The following is a 23,738-nucleotide window of genomic DNA, read 5'->3' as shown; positions in this document are numbered from 1 at the left end:
AGTTCGTCAAACAATACGATAATTGCCTCAGAAGCAGGGAGCAAGCAGAGAGAGAATCAGATGCTGCAGATTTTCATACGGTCATACCGTGTGCAACCAAATCCTCCATTGAAGCTCAGTTTCAAGATGTGTACACTCATCAAAAGTTTAGGGAAGTCCAAGCGCAATTTAGAGGAAAGGCGAATTGCATCACCAGATTAACGAATTCCGCTCTAGGTTATTCAGTATACGAAGTCGGAGAACAAGTTTCCAGTTCAATATTCAACAAGTTTGTGGTTACTTACGACTCAGTTGCAGCCGAGGTAAAATGCCAATGCTTATTATTTGAGTCGAGAGGGATACTGTGTCGTCACGCACTAAGCGTGTTAAGCTTTGAACAAGTAAGCCAAGTGTCACCTAGATATATACTGGAACGATGGAGCAAGAAGGTAAAGTGGCGACACACACACATCAAGAGCAGCCACGACGAGCCACTGATGGAGCCAAGAAGCAAGAGGTTTGACCAATTAGTTTTTCGTTCGCAAAATATTTGCGAATTTGCATCCGAATTGGAGGAGCTGACTGTAATTTTGCACCGTGCGTACGATATCGTCATGGCTAAGATGGAATCATTAAAAGCCAAAAGGAATGGGACATCTTCTTTATCCCACGAAGACGCCAACTTGGAATCCGTTAACGAGCTTCAAAGCCCGCCAAGGATTCGAACAAGAGGACGTCCAAAAAATAGGCTAGGTTCAAAGTTGGACAAACGGATTGCAAATGCCACAAAGAAGAAGAAAACGAAAGTTTTAAGCGAGGTAAAAGTAATGTTCTTTAAATTTGTGGTGATTGAGTTTATTTTTCTCGTTAATAGTTTAGCTAATATGTGAGTGTTATATTCAGATAAACCTGTTTGATGCTACATCAGTGGTGCATTCAAATTCTAGCCAATATCAAGGACATGTTATGAATTATCAGTTTAGGGTACCAGCAGCAGGGGATAACTCTTTGGATGTATAGTTTTACAGAATATGGGTGTAAAAGCACTGTTCTTTTGGGTGTATTTTTATGAATTCACATTTTACATATAGATACATATATATAATATTAGGGCTTAGGGTTTTAGGGTTTACAGGTTAGGGGTAAGGGTTTAGGTTTTAAGTGTTTAGGGTTCAGGGTTTTAGTCTTAAAGCATCAGGGGGGATAGATTTCATGGTGTATATTCAACTTTATTTGGGTGTAAAAAATCGCAGGTTATGGGTGTATATTTGATTTGATGTTTTTCTTCATATTTTAGTACCTGTAATTCATACATTTTGAATACAGCACAGACAGTTTAACAGCACAGACAGTTTGGGTGTATATTAAACTCTCGTTGGGTGTAAAAGTTTATAATTTGTGTTTAGATCTGTCTTGATGTTTTCCTTCATATTTTACCACCTGTAATACAGCTTTTGAATACAGCACAGACAATTTAATAGCACATATAGTTTAACTATGAAAAAAAATTTCATTGAATAGAAGTTGTTTATAAATGGCAATTTTTTACAGCATTTGTTCAATTTACAAACTAGCTAGCAGTTGGATTACTCAGTTTCTATATCAGTAGAATTTATTTGACAAAACAGACTCAATAATACGGAGGATGGCTTCGACAGTCTTATTGCATTACTCGCTCTAATTGCTTGATCTCTCTCTTTATTCATTTCACTGAATAGTATCCACGAAGCATACTCCACTCTATAGTGGTCCACCTCGTCCTACAATTAAAAAGTATATTCGGTTTAAACAGCAATATTAATTTGGTAAAGTAATACAGAGTTATATAGTTCTAAAGACAGTTACCTGTTTCCAATTATCCCATTCATACTTTCCCCTTTTAATGTTTTCTGACTCAATTAACTCAAGCCACTTCATAACGTAGATAGCGCAGTCATAGCTGAAAATGAAGAAAATAAATTACAAATCTCATTTAGGAAAGTTTAATGTTCAGAGTCACAAATTTATACGTTGATTTTTGGCCTGATATATTAACGTATGATGCTTTAATTTCCTTCTCCTTCTCGTCTTTCTTCAGAGGTTCCCCGCCGGCATATGCTCTTATTCTTGAAATTACATATCCCTTAAATACAAAAATAAATCAGTAATACACCCAAATGAATGCAAACAATCATTATTTAGAACATACTAAAGATATAAAATACACCCAAATGAATGCATAAGATACAACCAACTGAATGGACAATATACACCCAACACAACAAACGAAATACACCCAACTTAATAAACAACATACACCCAACTTGATAAACAAAATACACCCAAATGGTTCCACAAAATGCACCCAACTCGACAAAGAAATTACACCCAAAGGAGAACATACTTACACCCAAAGTAAAACATACATACACCTTATATTAAATTGAAATACACCTATCTATTAAAGTAAAGAACACAAAGCCAACTTACAGTAAATTTATTAAGCTGCTTTCTCTCATCGCTTGGAGCTTTCTTGTGTAGCAAGTCAAGTATATGAAATCTATCACCCATAACCACCAATGGCCCGAGTAGCAAACAGGTACAAAAATCTGAAGGATTGCCACATTTCAACAGTGTGTTATTTTATTTGGCATATAAGTAAAGAATGGTACTAACAAATTTTACAAATGAAAACTTACATATGGATGCGAAGTTAATTTTTTTGCATCTATGAAGGGAATAAAACTTGGGTAGTCTTCCACCCTGAATTCTTTATTGGTTTTAGGTGATATGAATTCCTTGTTTGGGTGCTTCGAAATGGCCATGTTCTGCAACAATTGTGAAACAACAAATGAAATACTGAAAATACACCCAATCTAATACTTTAAATACACCCAAATGAGTACACAACTTACACCCAATTGAACGTAAAAAATACACCCAAACGAATATAGAAAATATACCCAAAATTCGTAGAAGTAACACTTACCACAATATCGGGGGGGAGACAGTATACTTGTTCTTGAAACCTTTTATCATTTTTTTGGTTGAGGATAAGGCACATGGCAGATACAATCTAGAAATATATGCCGAAATCAATTTACATTAATAAACATTGCAGTAAACTTTGGTGTAAAAACATTAATGTTATTCTAATATTACCTCAGCTTCTATATAACTTCCCGCCTGGAGTGATGCAAGGTGCATTCTTGTCAAAATGTATTTATCTTGGGCAATCAGAGTGCACATGTTGTCATACTCGTTAGTGCTGCCATCTGCGTGTGTCTTCACTCGCGTCCCCCAGATGTAGCACTTCTCTTTCATATCATTTGTATTCTGATTTTTTCCCGCAGGAGTTTCAAACTTCCCAGAACTTTTTCCCCCAGTCTCCCTTTGAATTTGTGGACTTTTACTTTCTTCTTTCGCTGCACTGCTTGCTATTTTTGTACCAAATTCTCTAATTCTTCTATCAAATTTACAGTTTCTGGAGATTTTGCCCTTTCTGCCTCCTGCGTTGATGCTCCCTCCTGCGTTGCTGTTTCTTCTTGGCTTGAATCAGTGAGGGCAAGGCTGAATGATGGCAACGAATCTGTTCTGGGAACATACGATGCTGTCCGTGCCATCATCATCAGGGCAGCAGCGTCTTCTGCGGCTGGATAACTGCGTCATCATGTATAACGTATTATAAGAATAAGAATATACGGATGATAAGCAAAGATTGATTTTAGTTTGATGAACTTACATTTTAGTTGGAGCTGGGGGAATCGTGGGTGTGCTTTCTTCAAGTTGTTGGGGGGGTTCAGGAGTGCTGCACAGTTACACAAAATTAATCATGGCATAAAAACAACTATTCAGGAACAATATACACCCAAACTGTTATCAAATATACACCCGAACTATAACCCAATATACACCCAATACTATTTCTTACGTTTTTGTAGTTCCTTCAATTTGTAGCAGAGGAGTTGGTTCAAAATCTGTCTCAGGTGTTTTTTCAAATTCTGGCACAGTGGTTGTTTGGGACACTGGCACAAAAACTTGAATCGGAACTCTAAACAAGAAGAAAAATAAAAGGTTAACAACGCCTTTGAAAATAATAAGGTTATAAGGTTGAAATATTCTTGAAAAACTCACATTGCAAGTGCTTTCGACAGTGTTTGTTCCCTCACAACCATCATATTTGAATTAGCCGGCTCACTGGCTGACTATTGAACCGGACTCAACCTAAAATGCACCCAAAGAAAGTCAAAAAATACACCCGAACAATTCAAAAAGAAGACAGGCTTTGTTTTTTGAGAACTTACATACTTGCAGTTTTTACTTTTTTTCCTGCCTTTTTTTTCTTGAATAAAATAATAAAGGACTTTTTTTCTAAAAAAATATATATACAGAATTAGAAGTAGAAGGTAATAGAAGAACAAAAGTAACGGTTATTTGAAAGAGAAATTACATGCTCTCTGCCGGCTTGTTTACACTACTTTGTTCTGTGCGTCCTTGAGAGGAAGGATCATCACTTCCCAAGTTCACATCCGGTATTCTAAACAGATTTCATGTTATTCAGACAAAATATGATACAGGTATAAAATAGACCCAAATGAATGCACAAGATACAACCAACTGAATGGACAATATAAACCCAACACAACAAACAAAATACACCCAACTTGATCAACAAAATACACCCAAATGGTTCCACAAAATACACCCAAATCATGATAACAAGATTTTATTAAATAAAGCTTCTTACGTTTCAGAGGAGACATAGCAACCTTCTGTCGATCGCAGGTCAGCTTCGTTCTCCCTGCGAAATAAGAAACAATTATTAGCAAAGAAAACACACTAAAATCTGAAATATACACCCCAACAAGACATACCCCTCTGCAACAGATTTTTCATCATTTTCCCTTAACAATTCATCTAGATCTTCACTTCCTATTTCAGATCTGTCAGTACATTCATAAAAGAAGATGTTAACAAAAATAATTATGATGATAGACGGTAATATAGCTTACGAGGTACTGTACCCATCATAGTATTGATCTTCTTCAGGAGATGAATGCTCAACAACAACCTTTTTCTTTCTGGATTGTGTTCTGGGTGGAAAAAATAAGTATGAATCAGAAATAAAAAATTAATTTTATCACAATATTATCCAAAGAAGTGCTTGCTTTTTTGGTGTTCTTTGTGACTTTTTCTTTTTCTTTTGCTTCTCCACCGGTGATGATTCTTCGCTTCTATAAGTTAATAAGAGACACTTCAGTTAATACACAAAATCTTTATAATGAAGCCAAAAGAAATGAGTAATAATTTCAGAACATTACTCATCAGTTGATTCAGATTCTGAATCAGAATCTGAATCCTCTTGACTCTTCTTTCTTTTTCTAGAGTCCATTCTGGAAGGCAAACAATCATTATTTAGAACATACGAAAGATATAAAATACACCCAAATGAATGCACAAGATACAACCAATTGAATGGACAATATACACCCAACACAATAAACGAAATACACCCAACTTAATAAACAACATACACCCAACTTGATAAACAAAATACACCCAAATAGTTCCACAAAATACACCCAACTCGACAAAGAAATTACACCCAAGTATGGTACTTACTTTTTTCCTTTTTTGCTGGGTTGTTTTCTTGGTGAATCCTTTGAGTCTTCTTGAGTCTCAGACTCAGAGGTAGAACTGTCACTGTCAGTTGTTTCTGTCTCCGAAGACAATATTGAACTCGCCTTCCTTTTTTTGTTTTTTTATTTCTTGTTTTTTTTTCTTTTTTCTCTATTTTTTTCATTTTCTCTCTTGTTTCCACCATCTTTACAATCCCCTTAAACATTAGATATTTTAGTTAGCAGCATTTAGGTAAATAAAATACACCCAATATATTATGTTCACTTACCAAAATTTCCTCTGTTTCTGCACTCATTCTTTCAACCAACTGCTCCTTACTCCAGTTGGCAATCCAGGGTTTTGGCAGTCTTTCAGCCCTCTTCTTGCCTTTGTTTTTAGAAAGCTGAAAGTAAATTATCATCAGGGCAAAGAGGCAGCCATCAATTGCCTTCTTCTTTTTCTCTTTGTAGTCGGTTATGCCCTTGACGATAAAGGTGAAAACATGCCTGACAAACCCCGTTTTGACGGTTTATCTTGTATTGATTTTAAGAGATTTTATGACCTTTTACCCACATTTATCCATTGAAATAGCATGGTTTTGTATATTCTCCTTTAATTGTGCTTAAGAGTGAAAACATGCTTTTTAGGTCTTAAAGTAAATAAGTTTAATTCACATTGGTTCCATTAGATGCCTTGATATGTTTGTTAAGTGATTTAAGGTTTAGGAGGCAAAGATTGGATCAAGGGAATGAAGAAAGAAGCATGAAAAGTTGGAGAACTCATGAAGAAATGAAAGAACCGGAAAGCTGTCAAGCCGACCTCTTCGCACTTAAATGACCATAACTTGAGCTACAGAGGTCTTAATGATGCGGTTCCAGTTGGGTTAGAAAGCTAACATCCGGGGCTTCAAAACGATATAAGATTTGCCATAGTTGCTACACGTATGGTGGCGTGCACGCGCATAGTACGCGCACGCGCCGTTGCTGCCACCTAGTCCACTTGAAGCAAAACGTGGCCAGCGATTTTAGAAGCCTTGTGGGCCCAATCCAACTCATTTCTGATGCTATTTAACCCAAGGAGTGAAGAGGGAAACACAAGTTAGTTACCATTAGTCATAGTTTAGTTTTAGAAGTAGTTAGAACTAGTTTCTAGAGAGAGAAGCTCTCACTTCTCTCTAGAATTAGGATTAGGATTAGGTTTAGTTCTTAGATCTAGATTTAGATTCATCTTCTTCTACTTCCATCTTCTCAATTCCTTGTAGTTACATTCATTCTTCTCCTACTCTTTTGGTGTAATCTCTTTTATGTTGTTCTTATATTTTGTTGTAGATCTAGTATTGTTCTACTTTCTTTCAATTCAATTCAAGGTAATTCATAATAATTGTGTTTCTTTTGATTGTTGTTGTTAATTTCTTTCAATAATTGTTGTTAGATTCTCTTCTTGTTGTCAATTTGCTTTGCTTTCTTTTGTGCCTTCCAAGTGTTTGATGAAATGCTTGGTAGGATTTTAGTGTAGCTTTTGTTCCTCTTGGCTTTGGTTGAGTAATTAGTGACTCTTGAGTTATCTAATCCTTTTGTTGATTGATAATTAGAAGTTGCTAATTGATTTGAATACCTCTAAAGCTAGTCTTTCCTTTAGGAGTTGATTAGGACTTGAGGAATCAAATTGATTCATCCACTTGACTTTCCTCCATGGTTAGAGGTTAACTAAGTGGGAGTAATGGATAATTTGTTATCACAATTGAGGAGGATAACTAGGATAGGACTTCTAGTTCTCATATCTTGCCAAGAGCTTTATTAGTTGTTAGGTTATTTCCCTTGCCATTTATAATTCTTGTCCATAATCTCAAAAACCCCAAAATAACTCACAACCAATAACAAGACACTTTATTGTAAATCCTAGGGAGAACGACCCGAGGTTTAAATACTTCGGTTTATAGATTTTAGGGGTTTGTACTTGTGACAAACAAATTTTTGCATGAGAGGATTATTGTTGGTTTAGAGACTATACTTCAAGGAGATTTCATTTGTGAAATTCTAAACCGTCAAAAATCCAATCGTCAAAATGGCGCCGTTGCCGGGGAGTTGCAATGGTGTTGCGTTATTGGTTATTGTACATATGTGAATATTGTGAATAGGTTTATCTTTTGTTTGTTTCTTAATTTTTGTTAGTTTTATTTTGTTTTTTTCATAATGAGTTCTCACTTTGGCTATGAGTTTGGCTCTAATTGTGTTGTAGGGAATGTGAACTTCAATGCTAACATGTACCAAGGATGGAACACTCCAAGATGGGAGGAGCCTCAAGGAATTGATCACTCCCATTGGCATCAACCTCCGGACACTTATAGGTATAATTCTCATCCTAATGCATGTCAATTTAATGGTTGTGGTGACTCCTTTTATGACAATCAACCACCACCATATACCTATGAATCCTATCCTCAACATGATGCTCAACCATACTCACAAGCCCCATATCACCAAAACCCTCCATATGACCCCAATCCTTACCCACCATACCCACCACCTTATGAGCCCTATGAACCATACATGGAACCACCACCATTTCAACACAATTACTCTCAAGAACCACCTCAATACACACCATCTCCATACCCTTACCAAGAAGAACCACCTTCCTACTATAAACCCTCTCTCCAAAATAATGAACCCTCCTATCCACCCCAAGCCCCAATAGACGACTCTCTCACATTGCTACTTCAAGGACAAGCGGATATGCAAAGGAACACCCTAGAGTTTGTGACTAACTTGACCAAGGTAGTGTCTACCTTAGCCCACAAATTTTTGAACACTCAAGGTGCTTCCGTGGCCACATGTGAAGAATCCATTGAAGATCATAGCATGAAGGAGGGATTGGAAAACCCGGTGGAAAATGAGGGAGGCTATTTTGTATTAGAACAATTGGAGGAGCTTATGGTTATTGAAGAAAAGGAAGAAGTGGTTGAAGATTTAAGAGACGTTGAGAGTCCATGGGAATGTAGCATCATGGGAAACTCTTCCAAGAAGCTTGACATTGATGTTGAGGAGGGTGCGCAACCTCCAAAGCATATCATGGTTGAAGACTTTGAAGAGGTTGATCAAGAGATGGATTCAATTATTGATGAGTTCCTATCCACAATTGAATCCTCTCCCATTGAGCTTGACATAGAGGGTAAGGAAGAAGATACCTCACCTCCCATACCCTTGGTAAGCCACGAAGAAAATATTAAATTGGAAGGAAGCTACCAAGAGGAAGAGGTTGAAGTTGATATAAGTTGTCAAGAGGTGGAAGTTACAAGGGAAGAGCACAAGAGCATAGACATCGCAATGGCTAAGTGTGGGGAGGCCCCCCTTCCCAAGCCACCATCACCTAACATAACATTCAAGTGGGTAAAATTTCTATCCCTAAGCTTCACTTTCTCACTTGAATATGGTTTGATTGAAAATGATGGTCAACTTAGAGCTCTTTGTGGAGTTAAGAGTAAGAGGGAATGGTGTAATGGTTGGAAAAAGAATGTTAGGCTCATTAAGGTTAAACCCTCAAGGCATAAATACTATGGTTGGAGGAATGCTAAATTGTATGGGTCTAGAAGGAGAATTTGGTGCATAAAGGAGAATTCTATATGCCTACCACCCAAGTTGAATCATGATAATCAACTAGAAGATGGGTGTGAAAATAAGATATGGGATCCCGGATCACAACATGAAGACCAATTTTGGGAGCTCATATCTTGGGGAGAACCTCACCCAAGTTTGGTGAAGATGGTTGGAAATTCTATCAACCAATTGAGAGGCAAAGATCCTTGGAGATTCAAGGATGAATACAAACATAAGCCACCATGACAATGAGCTCCTCAAAATGTCCAACTTAAGGACAATAAATAAAAGTGCTAGGTGGGAGACACCCCACCATGGTAAACTCTCTCCATTCTCTTTTAGTTTTGTTTAATAAGTGATTTGAGTTGCCATTGTAGGTAGATTTTCATTTCATATTGATTTGTTCGTAAAGATTGGTTGTTAGTATGTTGTATTCATTAGTAGTAGATGCATAAATTCTAAAATCGAATTGTATTTTTGTGAATTGTTTGATATTTGATTGAATAAAGAAGAGTTTTGGACATTATAGGGAGCTCTTGGGCATTTTTTCTGCTTTTTGGGCAAAAAAAAAAACGGCCATCGGCGCGCTAGCACGCTGTGCGCGCGCGCGCACATTGCACTTCTGCAACTTCTGGTACAAAAACCAGAGAGTTGTGCGCGCGTTGTGCCAGCATTGTGCTGGGAGCACAAGCTCATCCACGCGTAAGCGCGCTGTGCGAGCGCGCGCGGATTGTCTTTGCCGCATCCACGCGTAAGCGCGCTGTGCGCGCACGCGCGGATTGTCACTGCCACATCCACGCATAAGCGCGCTGTGCGCACGCGCGCGGATTGTCCCTGCCGCATCCACGCATAAGCGCGCTGTGCGCGTGCGCGCGGATTTGCACCCTGCTTTTCTCTCTCCTCCTTTCTCCTTCTTTCCTTTTCTCTTCTTCTTTCTTTCTCATTTTTTTTTCTTCTTCCTCTCTTGAAAGATTTTTTTTTTCTTTTCTCTTTTAATATAAAAAAAATTTTAATAATAAAAAAAAAGAAAAAAATATAATAATAAATAAATAAATAACTAAATAAAATACTAAAAAAATAAAATAAAAAAAATAAAAAATATAAAAAAAAAATTTCTTCCATTTTCTTTTGTCTATTACATTTGCATACTTTTATTCTTTGCATTTTAATTTTGTTTCTATAATTTGTTCTCATTTTATTTTCTAAATTTCTCATTTTAATAATAGTGTTGAACTCTCTCACTCAATTGTTGAGAATTTCTTGCATTTGTTTTGGTGCTTCATGACTTGTTACATTAATTGTAATATTTGTCAACACACAAGATTAGTGCTTTAGTCCTTCCTAATTCATTACCCTTTGTTTTTTTTCTTGTACCGCTTCATCATTGAGTTAGGATGGAATTAAATGCTTTCATGCGTATCACTAATCTTGTTTGTGTCAATTCTTATTTGATCTTGATGCTCAATATCCTCTTCATGCTTTAACTTTACTCTTGCATCAAGAATCATTGATATGCCATTTTCTCTTATTGTTTCCTCCTCTACATGTTGTAGCTACCATGTAGTAGAGAACAATACCTTTATTTGGCATTAGCCCCCGCCTATGTTTTATTTGCTGTGATATCTTTGTTATAGGCTTAACTTTCTTTCTTTTTCTTTCCTTTTAGGTTGGCCACCAAGAGAGGAGAAAGGAAAAGCTTTTAAATGGGGCGACACACAAGTCATCCGCACAACCTTTTGAAGGAGCTCATCAATTGTAGCAACCCGTCCACCTTGCTCTCCTTTGCGTGCACCGAGGACGGTGCAATCTTCAAGTGTGGGGAGGTCGTCGACCGATCTCCATGGGTAACAATTTCCTTTTCAACACCAATGTTAGTTAGTTGTTGCATTTGCATGATAGGTTGCATGTTAGTTAGAATTTGTACATATTTTACTACCTTCTTCTTATTAGGACTACTTGGTTAGAGTGATGATTTCTTTCCCAAGAAACCGTTTTAGGGCAACCTACCAATTTGAAAAATTTTTGTTGAACTTGCTTGATAGAATTTATTTTGGAACATGGTTTTTGAGCTGAGAACACAAGCATGTGAGTTTTGAGCCTAATTGGGTGGTTACATCTTATAACCACCTATTTTCCATTCTTGTGTGCATTATTCTCTTTCTATGAATGTAATCTTTGATTTGTTTGATTCTTTATGTCCATTATTTTGTGTATACATGCATTTATATGATTGAGGCCATCATTTCATTAGCTCACTTACCCAAATGGCTTTACCTTTTATCTTCCTTTGTTAGCCAACTTTGAACCTACGCTTAACCCACTTATTCTTATTTTAGCACATTACAAGCCTTAAAGCGGAACAAAATGAATGTCCTTTATTTGGATCTTTGATTGGATTAGGCTAGTGAGTGTGAGTGTCATGCAAGAGTGGGAAAACTTTGGGACACTGCTTGGGATAAAAGGGTGTTTGTGTTTTGTATTTTTATATTGGGGAATTGGGTACATACTCATGTATTGATTAAATGTATAGACCTTATGCATTGATGTTCTTGCATATAGTTTGAAAGAAAAAAAAATGAAAAGAAAAAGAAATAAAAGTGAAAGAAAAAAGAGAAAAGAAAAGAAAAAAATGTATATAGAAAAAGAAAGAAAAAGAAAAGCAATAAAGGGGACAAAATGCCCCAAAGTGAAGCTCAATAAGAATCAATGCATAAATGTTGTGAAATGAAAAGAAAATGCATGAGTATGTGAAAAAGTGAGGAATGGGTAGTTAGATTAGTACTTAATTGTATAGGTCATTATATAGGTTAGGTGGGAAAGTTTAAGTTAATCAAAGATTCAAATCCTAAGTCCACTAGCCATATATGATCCTACCTTGACCATAACCCCATTACAACCTAAAGAAAAGACCTCATGATACATGTATGCATGCATTGAATAATTGTTGATTGTTAGATGAAAAACAAATCTTGGAAAGCATTATTAGGGGAGAATTGAGTGAATCAACCCCAAACACCGAGCGACTAGAGTGCAAACACTCCCGGTGAGGGTTCGATGCTCAATTCCTTGATTCCCGGCTTTCACGAGCGTTCTTCTTACAAGTCTATGTGAACTTCATGTTTATACTTCAATTGGTAGGACTCATGAATCGTTATATGATCTTAAGCCCTACTTGCGCTTGTATGTCTTGGAGATTGATTTATTTTTAACCAAGTAGGTAGAATCATTTTGCATTTAGTTGCATGCATATAGTTTCTTTGCTTTGAATAAATGTTAATCCCTTTGCTTTCTCTTGGTTTTAGCATGAGGACATGCTTGGTTTAAGTGTGGGGAGGTTGACAAACCCCGTTTTGACGGTTTATCTTGTATTGATTTTAAGAGATTTTATGACCTTTTACCCACATTTATCCATTGAAATAGCATGGTTTTGTATATTCTCCTTTAATTGTGCTTAAGAGTGAAAACATGCTTTTTAGGTCTTAAAGTAAATAAGTTTAATTCACCTTGGTTCCATTAGATGCCTTGATATGTTTGTTAAGTGATTTAAGGTTTAGGAGGCAAAGATTGGATCAAGGGAATGAAGAAAGAAGCATGAAAACTTGGAGAACTCATGAAGAAATGAAAGAACCGGAAAGCTGTCAAGCCGACCTCTTCGCACTTAAATGACCATAACTTGAGCTACAGAGGTCCAAATGATGCGGTTCCAGTTGGGTTAGAAAGCTAACATCCGGGGCTTCAAAACGATATAAGATTTGTCATAGTTGCTACACGTATGGTGGCGCGCACGCGCATAGTACGCGCACGCGCCGTTGCTGCCACCTAGTCCACTTGAAGCAAAACGTGGCCAGCGATTTTAGAAGCCTTGTGGGCCCAATCCAACTCATTTCTGATGCTATTTAACCCAAGGAGTGAAGAGGAAAACACAAGTTAGTTACCATTAGTCATAGTTTATTTTTAGAAGTAGTTAGAACTAGTTTCTAGAGAGAGAAGCTCTCACTTCTCTCTAGAATTAGGATTAGGATTAGGTTTAGTTCTTAGATCTAGATTTAGATTCATCTTCTTCTACTTCCATCTTCTCAATTCCTTGTAGTTACATTCATTCTTCTCCTACTCTTTCGGTGTAATCTCTTTTATGTTGTTCTTATATTTTGTTGTAGATCTAGTATTGTTCCTTCTACTTTCTTTCAATTCAATTCAAGGTAATTCATAATAATTGTGTTTCTTTTGATTGTTGTTGTTAATTTCTTTCAATAATTGTTGTTAGATTCTCTTCTTGTTGTCAATTTGCTTTGCTTTCTTTTGTGCCTTCCAAGTGTTTGATGAAATGCTTGGTAGGATTTTAGTGTAGCTTTTGTTCCTCTTGGCTTTGGTTGAGTAATTAGTGACTCTTGAGTTATCTAATCCTTTTGTTGATTGATAATTAGAAGTTGCTAATTGATTTGAATACCTCTAAAGTTAGTCTTTCCTTTAGGAGTTGATTAGGACTTGAGGAATCAAATTGATTCATCCACTTGACTTTCCTCCATGGTTAGAGGTTAACTAAGTGGGAGTAATGGATAATTTGTTATCACAATTGAGGAGGATAACTAGGATAGGACTTCTAGTTCTCATATCTTGCCAAGAGCTTTATTAGTTGTTAGGTTATTTCCCTTGCCATTTATAATTCTTGTCCATAATCTCAAAAACCCCAAAATAACTCACAACCAATAACAAGACACTTTATTGTAAATCCTAGGGAGAACGACCCGAGGTTTAAATACTTCGGTTTATAGATTTTAGGGGTTTGTACTTGTGACAAACAAATTTTTGCATGAGAGGATTATTGTTGGTTTAGAGACTATACTTCAACGAGATTTCATTTGTGAAATTCTAAACCGTCAAAAATCCAATCGTCAATGCCCCCCCAGTTTCGCTCCGTTATGCTGTCCATCTCAAAAATTGGGGCCAGGTGCACAGGCGAGATTTTGTTTATTATCGTTGGTAAAAGGAACGCCATCTATATATAGAGGATGAAAATCCTCTTGAACATTAGGCGTTCCTCTTCGTTACCAACGCCATCATCTCATCTGTAAGACTTTTGAGGGTCTTACCCTGGAATCTTCTAAAAATTACTTTGTCATCCTCAGAAAGTTTCTTATAATCGACTTTCTGAGGAAATAGATCTCCTACAAAAAGGAAAACAACAAAGTATCAGAGTCGGTTCAAATACACCCAAGCATCAACTTAAATACACCCAAGCATCAGTTAATATACACCTATAATTTTTAGCGAGTTACCTATTGCATTGATGCCAAGCGCATGACCTATTTTTCTTGGTGTTATTTTAAAAAAACCATATCTGGTTTCCAGTCTGTTCTTCCCTAATTTGAAGTTGTTAGCCAGCTCCCTTAACACTTGGTGATGCACCCTTAGTGGTGGGATGTGCATCAAGCCACCGAATCCCAAATCCCTACAATTGTTTTCTTCTCCTCACTCATGTTTTTGAATTTATCACTTAAGAGATGTGTTGCACACTTAAGGTCTTTGGTTTGCTGTAAACAAAAATAAAATTATAGTCAGATATATTTCTATTATATAAAACTGATTTCATGTAAGACATATATTTGTTCTTATATTTCTTCCAGGTTGGTTTCTTGCTGCCATTTTCTCTGAAATGAAAAATACACCCAAAGATATTAGTAAGATACACCCATATATATGAGTCAGATACACCCATTGATAACAGTAAGATACACCCATAGATATGATTCAGATACACCCATATATATCAGTCAGATACACCCATAGATATGATTCAGATACACCCATATATATCAGTCAGGTATCACTCAAACATGCATCAATATCAAGCAATATTACAAGGTCAAGCAATATACATGGGTGTATAAGCAAAAATAAGCAAGTGCTGACTATTACAGTATATCAGTTCAGAAATATACATCCAACATTTTATACCATATACACCCAACAAATTACTCCATATACACCCACCAAACTATGGAATATACCCCCAAAAATCAGTTACCAGAAGAACTAGAACAATAAGAACAGTAACACTTACAGGAACAAAGAAGAACAGTGTAACATAGAAGCAAGAATAACAGTAAAACCTAAAACATTATAAACTGTAAAATGAGACGTAGAGCAAGAAGAACAGTAAAACGTACAACAACGTAGAAGAACAGTAAAACCTAGTTCGAAATCTGGAAAATATACAGGAATGGTAATGTAACGTACCTTGAGTATTATAGCTTTGTTTTCTCTGGAGATTCTTGATCGAGAGTTTTATGGTGTGTTGATGGAGTTTTCAAATGTTAGCGACGAGTTGTATATCTTGAGTTTCGAATGTTGCTAGAAAATGGAAGGGTTGCGTTTTCTCTGAATCGCTTTGAGAAGTGGAAGAAGTGGAAGAGTCTGCCATTAATGGGCGGTTTACGCGAAGAGAAGCGTAACCGTTTGAGTGGGAGCGCGTGAATGTTACGCTCCATTCAATATAATTAGTACGCGTGTGGAATGTTTGTGGGTTGGGGGCTTGTAACACTTGTAAGGCCTTATTGCCTGTATGTGTAGCAGGCCCAAATGCAAAAATTAATTAAAAAATCAGGTAAAGGACATATAAATTGTAATTCAAGTTCATTTAAATGCACATGCAGCTAGTTAATACCCCATCATAACGAAATTTATATCATGAGGATTCCAATCAACACAATTAATATCTCCATCATGTGCCTTGTTGACCTGTTTAAGAAAGAAACATGAAAAAAGGAAAAATGCAACAACATTGTCACACATACTAAATAGGAAATATTCATAATAGTATTTAAACCATGAAATATCGAATCAGAATTACCAACATGTAATTTATGCAAAATAAAATTTACATAATAAGATGTATTTCAGTATTTTTCAAAATTTACCACAAAGGATTAGGGCATAATAGTTCATAGGCTGCCAAAACCTTGATGCACAAAAATCAGATTTGACAATCATTAGCACCAAGAGATTTTGCAATAGATAAACGATGGTGATCAACATCTACTATGACAATCCTAGGCGTGCCATAAAAATATCTAAACAATACCACATCAAACATAACAGTTCCTCAGATGGGAGGGAACCCTATGCTAATCGGCGAATAAATTCATTAATTAAAATATCAGTCAAATAAGTAAAATTAAACTAAGTCTCACCATCAACATAAATTTCAAATAATAGATGAGGTCAGCAAAACATCAATTGAATTCCAAAATTCATTAAGCAGAAAAAACACTTGCATACATCAAAGCTAATAAATATAAATAAAACTACAAAGAAAAAAAAACAAGTGCAGTCTTAATGTATATAATACTATTCTGCTGATAAAAAAGAAGGTGTATCACTAGCCCACTCAAAGGAAATAATCATGAATAATCAAATGTAAATCTTGTACCTGAGATGAACATTAAAAGAGGAAAAAATTAGCATACAGTTAAATAATAAATTGAATTTAACTAATTCAAATTATCAGCTAAATCATAGGTATCAATTTAAATAGCTTAATTGTCTATTTACAAAATGTAAATAGTAGGACATAAAATGCTTCCTATATAACTTGGCAAACCATTCCAAAAGGAGGAGTAAGTTAAATTGGACGAGAGAAGATAGGGATCTTGGTAGCTGATAAACAAAGAGCGAAGGGGGGACCATAATGTCACTGCCACCAACTAAGCTGGCCGGTTAGTTATTGGCTCTTATTAGTCACTGCTCACCGCTGTCCATGGAATCCAATCCTTTCATTTTTATTATTATTATGATGAATTATGGATATGCAATTATGCATTAGGCCAATATCTTCATTTATTTTTCGTTTGTAGAGGTAGATTATGATCTCACATACCTTTCTTACGTACCAAACCATCAATATATAACACACTACACAAGTAATAACAACAATACACACGCTCTCTCTCGATAGAAATACGTGCCTAGCTGGCATGTACTCTATATTTTCAAAGAGAAAAAAATTTGAAAGATTACCAGCAAACCAGCTGAATTGGTGAATTACCAAAATGGATATAATTCAAGTATAATGACAAAATGAGAAATTATTTTGTAATTCAATATTTTGCAGAAATTGCATAAAAAAATGAGAAATTATTTGATAAATTAACAGAGAAAAAGTCTTCGCTAAAGAACCTGGCTGATGTTGACAAAGAAATGAAAGTAAATGACGAGAGTAGTGCCGTGAGCTGCAGTGGCGACGAAGCCAAGGATCATAAAGAACCAGTCAAAACGATCGGCGTAGGCAAAGAGAATGAGAAAGGCACAGCAGCTGCCAGTGGCTCAACCTCCTCCGGCTACTCAATCTCCTCCTCCACCTCAACCTGCTGTGACGCTGAATCCCTGCTCAGAGTTGAAATCAGTGACAGGTCCACCATTATTCCCAAGGCAAAATCAATAACAAGTGAGCTATTCGAGAAAACGATGTGGAGGAACTAGGTTCTTTTTCTTCTTTGTCCAAACAGAGAGGAGAACGACGGAGAACGAGAAGGTGGCTGTTGGTGCGTGCTGTTACTACGTGAAGACCAACGGAGAGAGAGCGCGACTACAAGAAATGGAGAGGGTGAGGATAGACTGCTGCAGTGCAGGTAGAAGATTAGGGGTGAGGTTCCTCTTTATTAGTAAATGATATATAATGATGAAGAATAATTTTTTAGACGTGTTCTTCTTTTGGTATGAATGGGAATAGAAAATATTAGATTAGGGTTCATGAAATGAAGCGATCTTTTAGTGTATATGAATAATGAATAATGAAATGTATTTTGGTTTTAATTTTAAATTGATTCATATTTAAAATTATAAAATTAAAGATAATTAAATTTTGAATAAATAAAAGGATTAGGATAAATTTTGTCCAATATAAAAAAATATTTAAGTTTTTTTATAAAATTAAATAAAATTTATTTTTTATTTTTATTAAAGTGTAAGGGTGATTTAGTAAAAGTATTGATATGATATATATTTAAAACAAAAAAATTAATTATTGACGTGGAAAATATAATTCATATGGTGTTCTAATTGTTCCACATTTTTATCATACTGGTACGTATAAATTTATCATCGTACTAAAACAAACACCATAGATAAATACATGTAATAAAAATTGAGAATAAACCTAGTAAATAACACGTAAGAATTTTACTAAGGGAATAACTGGTGCACGAAATTGTGATCACTACAACTCAAATAATCCCCGGTAATGAATCCAAAAACTTGGTGTTCAATACCATGGCATAAACACAACTTCGCACAACTAACCAGCAAGTGTACTGGGTCGTCCAAGTAATAAACCTTACGCGAGTAAGGGTCGATCCCACAGAGATTGTTGGTATGAAGCAAGCTATGGTCACCTTGTAAATCTTAGTCAGGCAAACTCAAATGGGTATAGGTGATATACGAATAAAACATAAAGATAAAGATAGAGATACTTATGTAATTCATTGGTGGGAATTTCCGATAAGCGTATGAAGATGCTTGGTCCCTTCCGTCTCTCTGCTTTCCTACTGTCTTCATCCCATCCTTCTTACTCCTTTCCATGGCAAGCTTAAGCAAGGGTTTCACCGTTGTCAGTGGCTACCTCTCATCCTCTCAGTGGAAATGTTCAACGCATCCTGTCACGGCACGGCTATCCATCTGTCGGTTCTCGATCAGGCCGGAATAGAATCCAGTGATTCTTTTGCGTCTGTCACTAACGCCCCGCCCTCAGGAGTTTGAAGCACGTCACAGTCATTCAATCATTGAATCCTACTCAGAATACCACAGACAAGGTTAGACCTTCCGGATTCTCTTGAATGCCGCCATCAGTTCTAGCCTATACCACGAAGACTCTGATCTCACAGAATGGCTGGTTCGGTTGTCAGGCGAGCGCTCGGTTGTCAGGCGATCAACCATGCATCGTGTATCAGGAATCCAAGAGATATTCACCCAATCGAAGGTAGAACGGAGGTGGTTGTCAGTCACACGTTCATAGGTGAGAATGATGATGAGTGTCACGGATCATCACATTCATCAAGTTGAAGAACAAGTGATATCTTGGAACAAGAACAAGCGGAATTGAATAGAAGAACAATAGTAATTGCATTAATACTCGAGGTACAGCAAAGCTCCACACCTTAATCTATGGTGTGTAGAAACTCCACCGTTGAAAATACATAAGAACAAGGTTTAGGCATGGCCGAATGGCCAGCCTCCCAATGATCTAAGAACTAGATGTCCAAAGATGATCAAAGGATCTAAAATAATCCAAAGATTCCAATACAATAGAAAAATGTCCTACTTATAGAGAACTAGTAGCCTAGGGTGTACAGAGATGAGTAAATGACATAAAAATCTACTTCCGGGCCCACTTGGTGTGTGCTTGGGCTGAGCAATGAAGCATTTTCGTGTAGAGACTCTTCTTGGAGTTAAACGCCAGCTTTTATGCCAGTTTGGGCGTTTAACTCCCACTTTGGTGCCAGTTCCGGCGTTTAACGCTGGGAATTCTGAGGGTGACTTTGAACGCCAGTTTGGGCCATCAAATCTTGGGCAAAGTATGGACTATCATATATTGCTGGAAAGCCCAAGATGTCTACTTTCCAACGCCGTTGAGAGCGCGCCAATTGGGCTTCTGTAGCTCCAGAAAATCCACTTCGAATGCAGGGAGGTCAGAATCCAACAGCATCTGCAGTCCTTTTCAGTCTCTGAATCAGATTTTTGCTCAGATCCCTCAATTTCAGCCAGAAAATATCTGAAATCACAGAAAAATACACAAACTCATAGTAAAGTCCAGAAAAGTGAATTTTAACTAAAAATTAATAAAAATATACTAAAAACTAACTAGATCATACTAAAAACATACTAAAAACAATGCCAAAAAGCGTACAAATTATTCGCTCATCAATAACCTTCTTTTCAATGTATGTTATAGGGTAAGTGTTCTCAATGAATAGCACCTAACTATTGACATTAGTCATGACGTATCAGGGTATGTTTGGATTGGCGTTGGAAAGAAAGAAGCACATTTTAGTCTCTTAAACGCTTTATTTTCATATTTGACAACTTTTTTATCCTCTGAACAAACTCAGAAGTGATTTCACCGAACACAATGGAGCTAAATGTTGTAGTTTCTGCGTTTACGTTTATGGTGGTTGGTTATCATCGAAAAATTTATTTCTTTTTTACCAATTCTACCCTTCTTCATTTTTTTCTATAAAAAAGATACAAGTAACCATCTACTTTTATAATAGTTCTTTGTGGTTCTTACTTCTTCGTTTCGAATTGTTTTTTTCATCAAGATCTTTTAAATTTGTTTCCATCACCACCAAAGTAAATATTTTAATTTTTTTTATTACTTTTAGTACTCTTTTTTATTTTTGATTTTTATGTTTTTTATTGTATTTTTTTATTTATATGAAAAATATTTTTATAATATTTTTTAGTGTCCTAATATTATAGTTTCAGAGTTCATATTGCTTTTTAGTTTATATGAGTTTTTTTTATTATTTACTATACTATTTTTTATATGTATATTATTTATGAAGTCTTTTCTATTTTTATTTGGTTTTGTTCATATCATTTTTTATTTATTTTTATTTTATTTTTTATTCATATGATAAATGTTGTTGACTTTTTTTGGTTCAGTGTTCTGATCTGTCGAAAATTTTATTAATTTTTATGGTATATTTATTATTTCTTGTTTATGTAAATTCTTTTTTTATTCATTATTGTATTATATTTATGCTGCGTATGAACTTTTTTATTTTTTATTTAGTTTTATTCATATAAATTTTATTTATTTTTTATGGTAATTTTTTTGTTTATATGATATATGTTGTTGGTTTTATAATTTTTTTATTATTTTTTATTTGTATAATTTTTTCTGTTTTTTGATGAACTCTATTTTTGTTTTATATAAAAAAAAATTTATTCAACTTTATATAATTAGTAATTGTAATTATTATATACTATATTTATTATCAAATTTTGTATAATATGAATGATGATCACATCAAGAAGAACAAAATAAATAAAAAACTAATTATAAGTAACAATAGGATTATAAATAATAAAAATTTATAGTCCGAAATAATACTAAATTAAAAAGTTCTGACAATACTAAAAATATTATAGAATATTTTCTTCTTGTTTGACATTATTAAATTTAGAGGAGTATTAGGGGCAGTAATTTTTGTAATTTGTAGCTATTATTAGTATTTTTAATGGTGTGAGATTACGATGGGAGAAAAAATGTCGGTTAAGATTAATTCTTGAAAAATATTTTTTAAAATCGCATTGTAAGTACAGTCTTAACTGACGAAATTCCCACTATCAATTTAAATTGTGCCACAGTTAATAATAAATACCCGGGAGTAGAATCCCGAGTCGTTTCCCTGATAGTTAACACAATGATATAAATTATTGGTCAGGATTTTACTGAATATTTTTGAAGTTGAGAATGGAAAATTAAATGACTAGAAATTGAAGCAATGAGCAAATAACAAGAGATATTATGTATTTAAAATAAAAGGCCTTGGTTACGAGGGATAATTGGGGTTTCTATCCTTATTGTCTTTCCCAAGTATGATAGTAAAGGTTCATTGCTTCCACTTAGTTATCCTCTAACAATTGAAGGAAAGTCAAGTTGTTGTCACCAACTCTGATTCACAAGTCCTAGTCACTTCATAAGGAAGGACTAAAGTTGGTAAAAATTGAGTTAGCCAGCAATTTCCGATTACAAATCAATACTTGAGTATCACAACTCAAGGGATCCCAATTAATCAACCCCCAAGCCAAATTGAAAGATCTACTCCATTAACATGGATGCCATTTTCATAAACACATAATAGGAGTAAATTAAAGGCGTGATAGTTACGAGAAATTAATTAAATCAAAATTGGCATGAACAATAATTAACACGAATCAAACAAGCAATAAAAATAAATATAAAAATACTTCAATGCATTAATAGGATTCAAAAATAACAAAATCCAAAGATGAGTTTAAACCAGTTAAATGGAAAAGAGTAATTGAGTTATTGAAGAGGAAAACTATAATGATGATGCCTTCAATTGAAGGTAGTAGTAGCTCTCTCAAAATTCAATTCAAAGCAAAAATAAGAAATCAAAACCCTAGAGAAAAGTAGTTGTTTTTCTCACTAGAATTCAAAACTGAAACTAAACTAAAGTGAAAAGTGAAGTATGTTCAGTCTCAGCTCCATCCCTGCCTCTAGTCTGTATTTTCGGACTTGAAACTGGGTTTAAATCAACCCAGAAATCGCCCTCAGCGAATTTTGTTAAGTGCAGCACGTGACGCTCTGTTACGCGTATGCGTCGCTGAACTTCTGCGCTGGTCACGCATACGCGTCGCTGTAAGACGCTCCAAATCACGTACACACGTTAGCCATGCGTGCGCGTCGCTCCTCACTTCTCAACTCTTTAGTTTCTTGTGTTCCTTCCACTTTAACATGCTTCATTTTCATCCTTTAAGCCATTCATGCCTTGTAAACCTGAAAACACTTAACGAACACATCACGGCATCGAATGATAATAAAGGAGAATGTTGAGTTAAGAAATTAACTAAATTAATTAATGATGACAAACATTATTTTATTAAGCAAAGTAAATAATTAGTGTTGATTATTTATGATGATATGTTGCAGGCCAAAAATAAATATAATGGAGTAGCCCAATTGGATGAAAATAAAAACAAGGCTGGAAGGCTATTAATCAACAACAACCCAACTCAAAGCAAGCTAAATCTATTCTAATGAGTCACAAAAATAAAAGAAGCCCAAAGGTGATGAATAGAAAGTAAACGGGTTGCATGAATGGAATGAACCAAGCCCTAGTCATCCATCTTAAGATGAATCCTTTAAGAAGTAAAGGAAAGGAACCAACGGGCCTGATGATTGGATTTTTGATGATTTAGAATTTCACTAATGAAATCTCGTTGTAAAGTATAGTTTCTAAACCAAGCAATAATCCTTTCATACAAAAGATTGTTTATCACAAGTAACAAACCCCTAAAATTTATAAACAGAAGTATTCAAACCTCGGCTCGTTCTCCCTAGAAATTACAATAAAGTGTCTTGTTATTGGTTATGAGATATTTTGGGGTTTTTGAGATTTTAGACAAGAAATATAAATGGCAAAGAAAATAAACTAACAACTAACAAAGCTCTTGGAAAGATATGAGAACTAGAAGTCCTATCCTAGTCATCCTCCTCAATTGTGACCACAAATTATTCATTGCTCCCACTTAGTTAACCTCTAACCATGGAGGAAAGTCTAGTAGATGAATCAATTTGATTCCTAAAGTCCTAATCAACTCCTAAAGGAAAGACTAGCTTTAGAGGCATTCAAATCAATTAGCAACTTCTAATTATCAATCAACAAAGGAATTAGATAACTCAAGAGTCACTAATTACTCTACCTAGGCCAAGAGGAACAAAACCTACACTAAAACCCAACTAAGCATTTCATCAAACACTTGGAAGGTACAAAAGAAAAGCAAAGCAAATTGACAACAAGAATGGAATCTAACAACAAT

The 23,738-nt window shown here is 35.4% G+C and overlaps 1 pseudogene; it reads right to left on the bottom strand.

The window, feature by feature from the left end:
* The window catches only part of LOC112724757 (WD-40 repeat-containing protein MSI4-like), a 39,928-nt pseudogene extending 23,899 nt beyond the window's left edge, over positions 1–16,029 (bottom strand).
* Between the last annotated feature and the right edge of the window lie 7,709 nt (positions 16,030–23,738).

This window comes from Arachis hypogaea, chromosome 2, assembly GCF_003086295.3.
Source record: "Arachis hypogaea cultivar Tifrunner chromosome 2, arahy.Tifrunner.gnm2.J5K5, whole genome shotgun sequence".
Classification (NCBI taxonomy): Eukaryota; Viridiplantae; Streptophyta; class Magnoliopsida; order Fabales; family Fabaceae; genus Arachis; species Arachis hypogaea.
This window is presented reverse-complemented; position numbering and strand designations above follow the sequence as displayed.